Genomic DNA, 8,850 nt, shown 5'->3' with positions numbered 1-8,850 from the left:
TGACTGCTGGAAGAACTTTTTCATCTACCTGCTCCATGAACTCTTGAACATTTGAATCACTATTCATTACACTGTCGTCACATCCGAATGAAGGACTGGGTTGATGGTTGAAGAATAGTTTAGCAGCATGTCTATTTCTTGTTGCAACGGCGTGAGCTGCAGAACTTTGTTGGGACCCCCACCAGTGGCTCGGTATTCCTTTTTGTTGTTTCCCAGAATTTTCTTCACCTTGCCTTTCATGTCGACCCAAACCTATAATAAATTCACAGCAAATTACAAATTTATTGTTGTTTCCTTCTTAACGTACATTCATCATATAAAGAAGGCCTGCTAATACAATTTAAATACAAAAATGCTCACTTTTTGCCATTCTGTTCCGACTTCCGAGTCGCATTGGAGGGCCCAAAATAGCCAGCTCCTTCCCGATTTCTGTCCACCTGACCTTTACATCGGTTTTGCTGGAACCCACTCCGCGAAAACCTCTGGCAATATCAACGTTTTGCTTCTTCAACTCGACCAGCCGTTCAAACTGACGAGCGTTTGTTTTTTTCATCGGGACCTTCGAAGCTCTGAAGACGTGTCGATTTCTGTATGAGAATTTCCAGATCAAAAAGGGAAAAAAGGCAATTTTTGATTCGACTATGTTTGATTGGAATTGAAACGTGAAAATGGTTTCTTTCTAAACCTATTTCCAGATATACCTATAAGTAAAAGAATGAGTCTTCTGCGTCTCTCGTCAATGAATGACCCGCTTTGCGGGAAGAAAGCATGGAGAATTCGTGGACGCGGAATATTCTTTGCATCCAGAGCAACGAGTCTTGCTCCTTCCCATAGTGGCGAGCTAGAGACCTTTATAAGAAAGAACCCCAGCTATACGGACTTGTACGAGCAATTAAATAATTTGGGTTTAACCTGCTCGTTTCGTTGCTGTTCTATATTGCTATTAATAGAGCATCTTGTATTGAATCTAGCTGTGCCGTACTCAGTTTCTCCCCTACGAACGGGATGGGTGGTTTTTCTTCGCCAGTCCTATCCCACTCGTTCCAACTCCTCTTTTGTTTGTTTGAGGACCGGCTTTTCTCCACACGCTAGGCAGCTCCGATTTCCCTTTTCTGTGTTTGTGACAGGTTGCGTTTTCACGGAATGTCACTCTCACCTGGACCTTTCACTTTAGATCCAGATCTGATTATGACGTTTATTCCGTCACTTTCATTATCTATTGACTCCGGCGGCGATCCGGAGCCCTGTGTTTTGCTTTTCTTAAGATTTGTCATGTAAATTCCTCGGTTAGAGCGCAGTAAGAGATGGTCCACTGCATCAGTGACCGGCTTAATGCAGCAAGAGAAATTACTGTGAAGGGTGCCCTGGTATTCCAAAGGCTCCGTTTGCTGTTAGGCATTTGTTAAACCCCTCCTCCCCCATCATTCATCCATCAGCACGGGTTGTGTGACTTGCACGGGTTATTGACTTGCATTTGAATTGCGTTAGTAATGCTTATTGCTTACCTGCGCTTTGTACGAAATCTAGAGAGAGGTCCGTAGTATCATCATTGGGGACATCGGGGGGACTGCACCTATAGATGTACACTTTCGTAGATCTACGCCAAGCCTACGCATGTGTCCTGAGACACAGACTCTTCCATTTTTTATTAAGATATACACTCAAGTCGCTTTTTACGCGCAGGATACGTCCCGCGTAAATCAAAACCGCGTAAATTCCGAAAACCGCGTAAATTCCAAAAACCGCGTAAAAATAGTCGTGTAAAAAACCGCGTAAAAAGCGACTTCAGTGTATTATTAAAGATAACTTCGTAAGAGCATTACCTGTCTGATGCAAGTGTTATTTGTGAATTAATTCACAAGTGTACTATAGTCATATTTGACAGTTTCGAATTTGAAGTTTATAGGAAATCTTCGAACACTAAAAGGGCACTAAAAGCACTTCAGATCACTCTTTTCAATACAAGATGGCAGCTTTTCATCACGTCGTCTATCGAATGGAATCGCTGCCCCTCAGTAGAGAAGCGAGATAGATTGAAATGGACTACATTTTTGAAGTTACTAGGTTAAATGGCTATAGTAGAAATGCCATTCAAGCCATTGTCATCAAGAAAGATCTAATATAGGAAATCTTTTACCACGCTCACTCCGATAACAGAAAATTTGAAAAGGGTGGCTGTGGAATACGATACGGTTTGAACACACCAGCTTCGTCCAAAATTAAAAAGATTTGGTTTAGATATTGTCTACACTAGTAGAAACCAGGGATGGTTCGATCACTTTGACTCAATTTTAATTCATTTGAGAGTACCGTCTCAGTTGAAAATTTGACAAAGTGATATATGGGACATTTATAGAATAAGTTATTATCTACAATTTTGCTAAATAAGGTGTTGCTGTATCTTTTCTAGTTATGGCGCTACAATGCTAGTAACTCTTTAGTCACTAAATGAACGTTCATTTAGTTAATACAAAAGATACAGCAAAACTTTATTTCGCAAAATTGTAGATAACTAGTTGTACAAATGTCCCATGTTTGTTTATTCATCCGAGAGCCGGGGTGGATCTTGCCGTATCAAGAATTCCTCTCCATTGTACTCGGTCCTAGGCTACTCGTCGCCAATTCGTTGCGCGACTCGACACACGCAAGTCGGCTTCAACCTGGTCGAGCCATCGTGCACATTGAACCCCTCTATTCCTGGTGCCGGTGGGGTTCTTGAAGAGAACGAATTTCACTGCACAGTTGTCCGGCATCCTTGCGACGTGGCCGGCCCACCGTAGTTTCCCAACTTTCCCCAGGTGTACGATGGGAATCTCTCCAAGCAGTGTCTGTAGCTTGTAATTCATACGTCTCCGCCACTTTCCGTTTTTTGAACCTTTCGTTCAAAAACGGCAAGTGCACGTATGTCTTCCGTAAGCAAAGTTACCGTTTCAAGTCCGTAAAGGACTACCGGTCTTATTAGCGTTTTGTACATCGTCAGCTTTGTGCTGCGGCGTATGCTCCTAGATCGAACCGTCTTGTGGAGGGAAAAGTAGGCTCGATTTCCAGCTTGAATGCGTCGTTGTATCTCCTTACTCGTATTATTGTTGGCGGTGACCAGAGATTCCAAATATACGAACTCATCAACCACTTCCAGTTCATCGCCGTCAATAGTTACTGTCCGTGGGAGGCAAACGTTACTTTCTCGGGAGCCTCTTCCTACCATATATTTGATTTTCGACGCATTAATTTGTAGCCCTATCCTCCTAGCCTCCGTTTTTAGTGTGGCGTAGATTGCCTCCGCCGTCCCACGGTTTATAGTAATTATGTCGAGGTCGTCTGCAAGGGCTAGGAGTTGGCTACTCTTGCTGAAGATCGTTCCTATCGTTTCGATGACTGCTCGCTGGATCACACCTTCAATAGCGATATTGAATCACATACAGGACAGTTCATCCCCTTGCCGCAACCCTCTGCGCGATTCGAAAGGACTTGAGAATGTCCCCGAAACGCGCACGTAACACATCACTCGTTCCAGAGTAGCTTTGATCAGCGCGTCAGTTTGTCCGGAAAACCGTACTCGTGCATTATCTGCCAATCTGCCATAGCTGTTCGCGTTCAACGGTATCGTATGCTACTCTGAAATCCACGAAAATATGATGCGTGGGCACGTTGTACTCTCGACATTTCTGAAGGATTTGTCGGATAGTAAAAATTTGATCCCTAGTAGCACGGGCCCCCATAAAGCCCGCCTGATACTGCCCTACGAAAACTCTTGCTATTGGGGATAGACGACGCAACAAAATCTGGGAGAGCACCTTGTAGGCGGCGTTGACCAGCGTAATGTCGCGGTAGTTACAGCAGTCTAGCCGGTCGCCCTTTTTGTAGATGGGACAGACTACGCCTTCCATCCACTCCTCCGGTAGTTTCTCTTCTTCCACATCCTTGAAATTAGCCAGTAATGTGCCGTTACTAGCGGTTCTTGGCCATTTTTATAGAGTTCAGCCGGGAGTCGGCCCTTTCCGGCTGCTCTATTATTCTTAAGTAGACCGATTTCTCGCCGGATCTCTTCGAGATCAGGAGCCGCTATGCTGTTGTCGTTTGCAGGTACTCCGAGGTTAACTTCCATTGCGTCTCCTGCTGCTATATCGCCGTTGAAGTGCTCATCGAAGAACTGCTTCCACCTGTCGACCACCACGCGCTCGTTTGTGATAAGATCCCCTCCCTCGTTCCTACATATGTCAGGTTTTGGTGTGTGGGCCTTGTGAGTTTGGTTCACCTTCTCGTAAAACTTGCGGGTGTCATTAGCCCGGAATAGTTGTTCTAGCTCCTCACGATTTCTGTCCTCCTTCTGGCGCTTTTTCCTCCTCAGGATCGTGGTCAACTCATTCCTCGCTCGTCGATACTTGGCCAAATTCTCTCTCGTGGATATGCTCAGATAGTTTTCCCAAGCTCTTTTTTCCTCTCTATCGCTTCTTGGCATTCCCCGTCAAACCAATCATTTCGTGCACTCGAGGTTTCCGCACCTAGCACCGCGGTTACGGCCTCGTTGACAGCCGAGCGTATCCTACTCCATCCGTTTTCGAGGTTCGAAGCATCTAGCTTCACAGAAGAAGGTAAAGCTCCATCCAGTACGCGCGCGTAGTTTCGGCAGTACGCGGGTTGTCTAGTTGTCGAATGTTTAGCCGAGGAGGGCGACTTTGTCGCGAGGATAAACTGTCGATAGTTTTGAGCGCACATGTACTGCTACTAGGTAGTGGTCCGAGTCAATATCCCCACTCCGTAGGGAGCGTACGTTAGTGATGTTCGAGAAAAACCGGCTCTCGATGAGAATATGGTCGATTTGGTTCGAGGTTCGTTGGTCAGGTGATCTTCAGGTGGCCTTGTGGATATCTTTGTGGGGAAAGAAGGTGCTCTTGATCACCAAGCCTCGGGAAGCCGCAAAGTTGATGCATCGCTGGCCGTTATCGTTCGTGTCGGTATGCAGGCTATGGGGCCCGATCACCGGTCTATACATTGCTTCCCTGCCGATTTGGGTGTTCATATCCCCGATGATGATCTTGATGTCCCGTGGTGAGCAGCTGTCGTACGTTGCCTCCAGCTGCGCATAGAACCCTTCCTTCTCGTCGTCGGGTCTACCTTCGTGTGGGCAATGCACGTTTATGATGGTGTAGTTGAAGAAACGGCCTTTTATCATCAACACGCACATCCTCTCGTTGATCGCTTTCCAGTCCATTACGCGATCCTGCATTTTGCCCAACACGAGGAAGCCCGTTCCCAGCTCGTTGGTCGCTCCACCGCTCTGGAAAAATTGGACTTTGCCGCCACAGATCCTCCACACCTTCTCGCCTTTGCGACAGATTTCCTGCAGTGCCACAATGCCAAACTTTCGGGGTTCTAGCTGATCGAGCAGCACTCTGTCGCCACCAACGAAATTTAGCGATCTGCAGTTTCAGGTACCAAGTCTCCATTCCATGTCCTTATTTCGTCGCCTTGGTCCATGCCGAATGTTACGAGAAGATATTTCTTGACTCTTGTAAGTTTTTTGGGTTTTGATAGGTAGCCGTACTAGAGCTTACGCTATCGAGTCTCGGGATGGGGCTGCCATCTTTCAGTGTCGAGACAACTCTGTGCCTCCTCTCCTGTTAATATACGACCTTAGTTTCCACCGGGGTTGGTTACCCGATCTCCGCTAAGGTTGCTCGTATTCCGGCTGGTACCACGTGGAGGTAGGGGTAGGAGTTGCTTGATAAGAGGCTAGGGACCACAATGGGGTCTGTTTTACGCATTATCGAACCATTTACCAACCTGTCCCATGTATCACATTGTTAAATTTTGCTCGGCTGAGACGGTAGGGTAACATAATTTGGACACTTCCATTTGATTTTGCTGTAAGTGTCCAAATTATGTACAGCTGCTGATGGGGTCCAAAAAACGTTGGTTACGATGACAGTAGGGTCAAAATTGAGTCAAAGTGATCGAATCATCCTTGGTAAAAACAACCAAATCAAAAATAGATTGGGGTCTACTAAAGATAAAATTGTTTAACAGAGCAGGATTTTACAAAGAGTTTGTAGCTACTGTGAAAAAGTTTACATTGGACAAACTAAAAGGAACTTGGGTATTCGTTTAAAGGAACACACGCCCGAAGTTAGCAAAGCAAACAAAGACGCACGAAAACGGATACCTTTTCTTTTTAAGTCTAAAGTAGCGCAACACATATTCGAGCGTATCCATCCATTAACCCCTGAAAACGTCCATCTCCTCCGCCCAATTAATGCACCTTGTAAGTTGGATGTTGCTGAGATTCTGGAAATATATAAACAAGATCAACAATCCTCCTCACTCCTTAACAATAACGGGGGAAACAATTTTACAAGGCTCTTCAAATTTATTCCAAACCTAGCACGACATGGGACGGATCACCTTTCAGAACGAGAAACGGAAAGCTTTCCTATTCATTAAATTATATGGATTTTATATTTCGACAGGATGCGGATTAATACAGCCAAATCAAAATCACTTTAGTATCAATCGACTTATTCGATAAATTTTCTAGTTTTTCTGGCAGGTACTTTAATACCGCGCTCGACCCAGTTAATGAAAAGTCTACAAAAGCTTGCGCACTTGCCGCTGGAAGCGCCACTTGTCATTCTGCATTTTCTGCACACAACTTACAAGGAATGCTGCGATGCGAATGTGTTGGTGGATTGTTGACATCAGGATACGATTTCGCTATCGGAAAATTTTACTGATGCAAACAAATTGCCTATAGCATATATGCGGCGCGAAGTGTGCGTAAGATGTCGGCAATCTCTGTAAAGAAAAATCCTTTTGAATACGCTTGCTAATAGCCTTTTTCGTTTCGAAAACCTATCTAAACATAAATAAAAACTTGGGCAAAAATCTTTCAGTGATTTTTGTCCGATGAAGAGACGTGTTTCTGAGAAACATCTCTGATGCTGTTATCTGAAGACCTTTTTGCAAGATGACAGGAGCGATTTTTTTCTCCAAAATCTGACACATTGCACATCATCTTCAGAAAATTTTGAAATTTGATGTGGAATCAAAACTGTGATTAAAGATTTAGGTATTTGGCGTAATGGCAGCTGGGCCGAATACATAAGGATTGCTAATGTGTGACTGTGTTGGTGTTTTTTTTATTGTTCATGGCATTGGCTCATGGGCAGCAGCTTAGCACAGCCGTATTGTGTTGGTGGTTTGTTGATATCGGGAAACAGTTGCGCTCTGGGAAATTGTTTCCAGATGAAAATAAGTCACGCAGCGGAGTGTGCGTAAGATAAATGCTGACAATCTCTTCAGCAGCGCATCAATGTGTGCGTGAAAGTATTATTTTTTGTCGGCATACAAATTGCTTATCCTTACTGTACGGACAAACTCGGGCTTCTTTTAGATTACATTTCACTTCAAACATTTGCCTGAATCATTTCGTTGGTGCAAGGGGCAATTTTTTAAAAGACCGTTATTTGAATTTGTTTTAACGTGCTCATAGAATTCAAGTAGGTTCTCTTTCTTCGGTAAGTAATTGCCAATCATCTTTGACGAGGAGACCAATATTCTTTTATTGTTTCAGGTTCCTTGTTTCGCAAATTTAGTGTTTCAAAATGGCATCCATTCGTGAAGCTAATCCAGTTCAACCGACTCAAAGCGATTCGGAAAGTGAATATGAAATGATAGGCGAGGATGAATTGATAGAGATTATGGGTGAGCCAGGAAACGGTACGGTTGGTTCCCAGGATTTTAGCGAGGTTATTTTAAGTGACGAACAAAAAGATACTGGTGGTAATGATTCTAGTGTTGGAACAGACTCGGAAGAATCTGAGGAGAAGGACACTGCAACCGGTAAAGACAGTGAAGAATGTGTAGAAGAGGCAATCGAGTTGACTGATAATCAAGAAAAAGAGGCTCTCGAGGATTACCCTTCTGCTAGAGAGAGGAATGAAGATAACCCATCTGTGGCCGATGAAGGTGTCGTCAAAGAAGCAATGCAATCTGATGCTGCCACACCACTACCTTCAGGCGCGCAGAACCAAGACAAGGAGGAAGGTAAACATGAATCGGAAGACACCAGACTGCTGAATGAACAATCGATGCCAAATATGGCGAAGGTTATTAAACTGAACACAGAGAACGGAATATTGCCTAAATGTCTGAATGAGATCGCAGTCTTACGGTCCGGTCAGCAGTATATCAAGAAAAAAGCTCCGATGTGCAAAATGATAGACCAGTTGGGTTTCTCCGCACGGCTTTCTTACTACGATTTAGACATCAAACTACAAAACGAAGGATGCTTGATGATGTCAGATGGTAATTTTCTGGCCAAAGTACGCATCCTTGACCCGGAGCTCGTGGCTCAAACTTATGGTTTTGCTGATGCGAAAGAGATTCTGCTTCAGCAGCTGCAGATTGATCAAGTTATGCAGGATGATCTAATGGATGAAAAAATGATTCAGGAAAAATCGGTACTTAAGGCGTTAAGTTGTTGTTTTAAACGCAGAAAGTCAGCAGTGGATCGTATTCCGCTGACTTATATAGTAAACACTGCTGACAAATTAGATTTCGGCGAATTGTGCAAAATGATTAGTACCTACTTTATCCACAATAAACTACGTACAAAGGCTAACTTATTTTTGCTAGCCGAAAGTCGATGTATTACAAGAAGCAATGCGCTAGCACGTTTCGGTTATTACCAACTAATAAAAAATAATACCGATTCGATAGGTCAATTGAAAACAATGTTGAGTGAGTTCACAACAACCTACAGAGAACGACTATTGAAAAAAGCCCCGACTTGTTTACGTAAAACTCTCAGTAATATCGGTATCGATCGGATAACATTTGTCCAAAGTAGTG

This window comes from Sabethes cyaneus, chromosome 3 (genome assembly GCF_943734655.1).
Source record: "Sabethes cyaneus chromosome 3, idSabCyanKW18_F2, whole genome shotgun sequence".
Taxonomy (NCBI): Eukaryota; Metazoa; Arthropoda; class Insecta; order Diptera; family Culicidae; genus Sabethes; species Sabethes cyaneus.
This window is presented reverse-complemented; position numbering follows the sequence as displayed.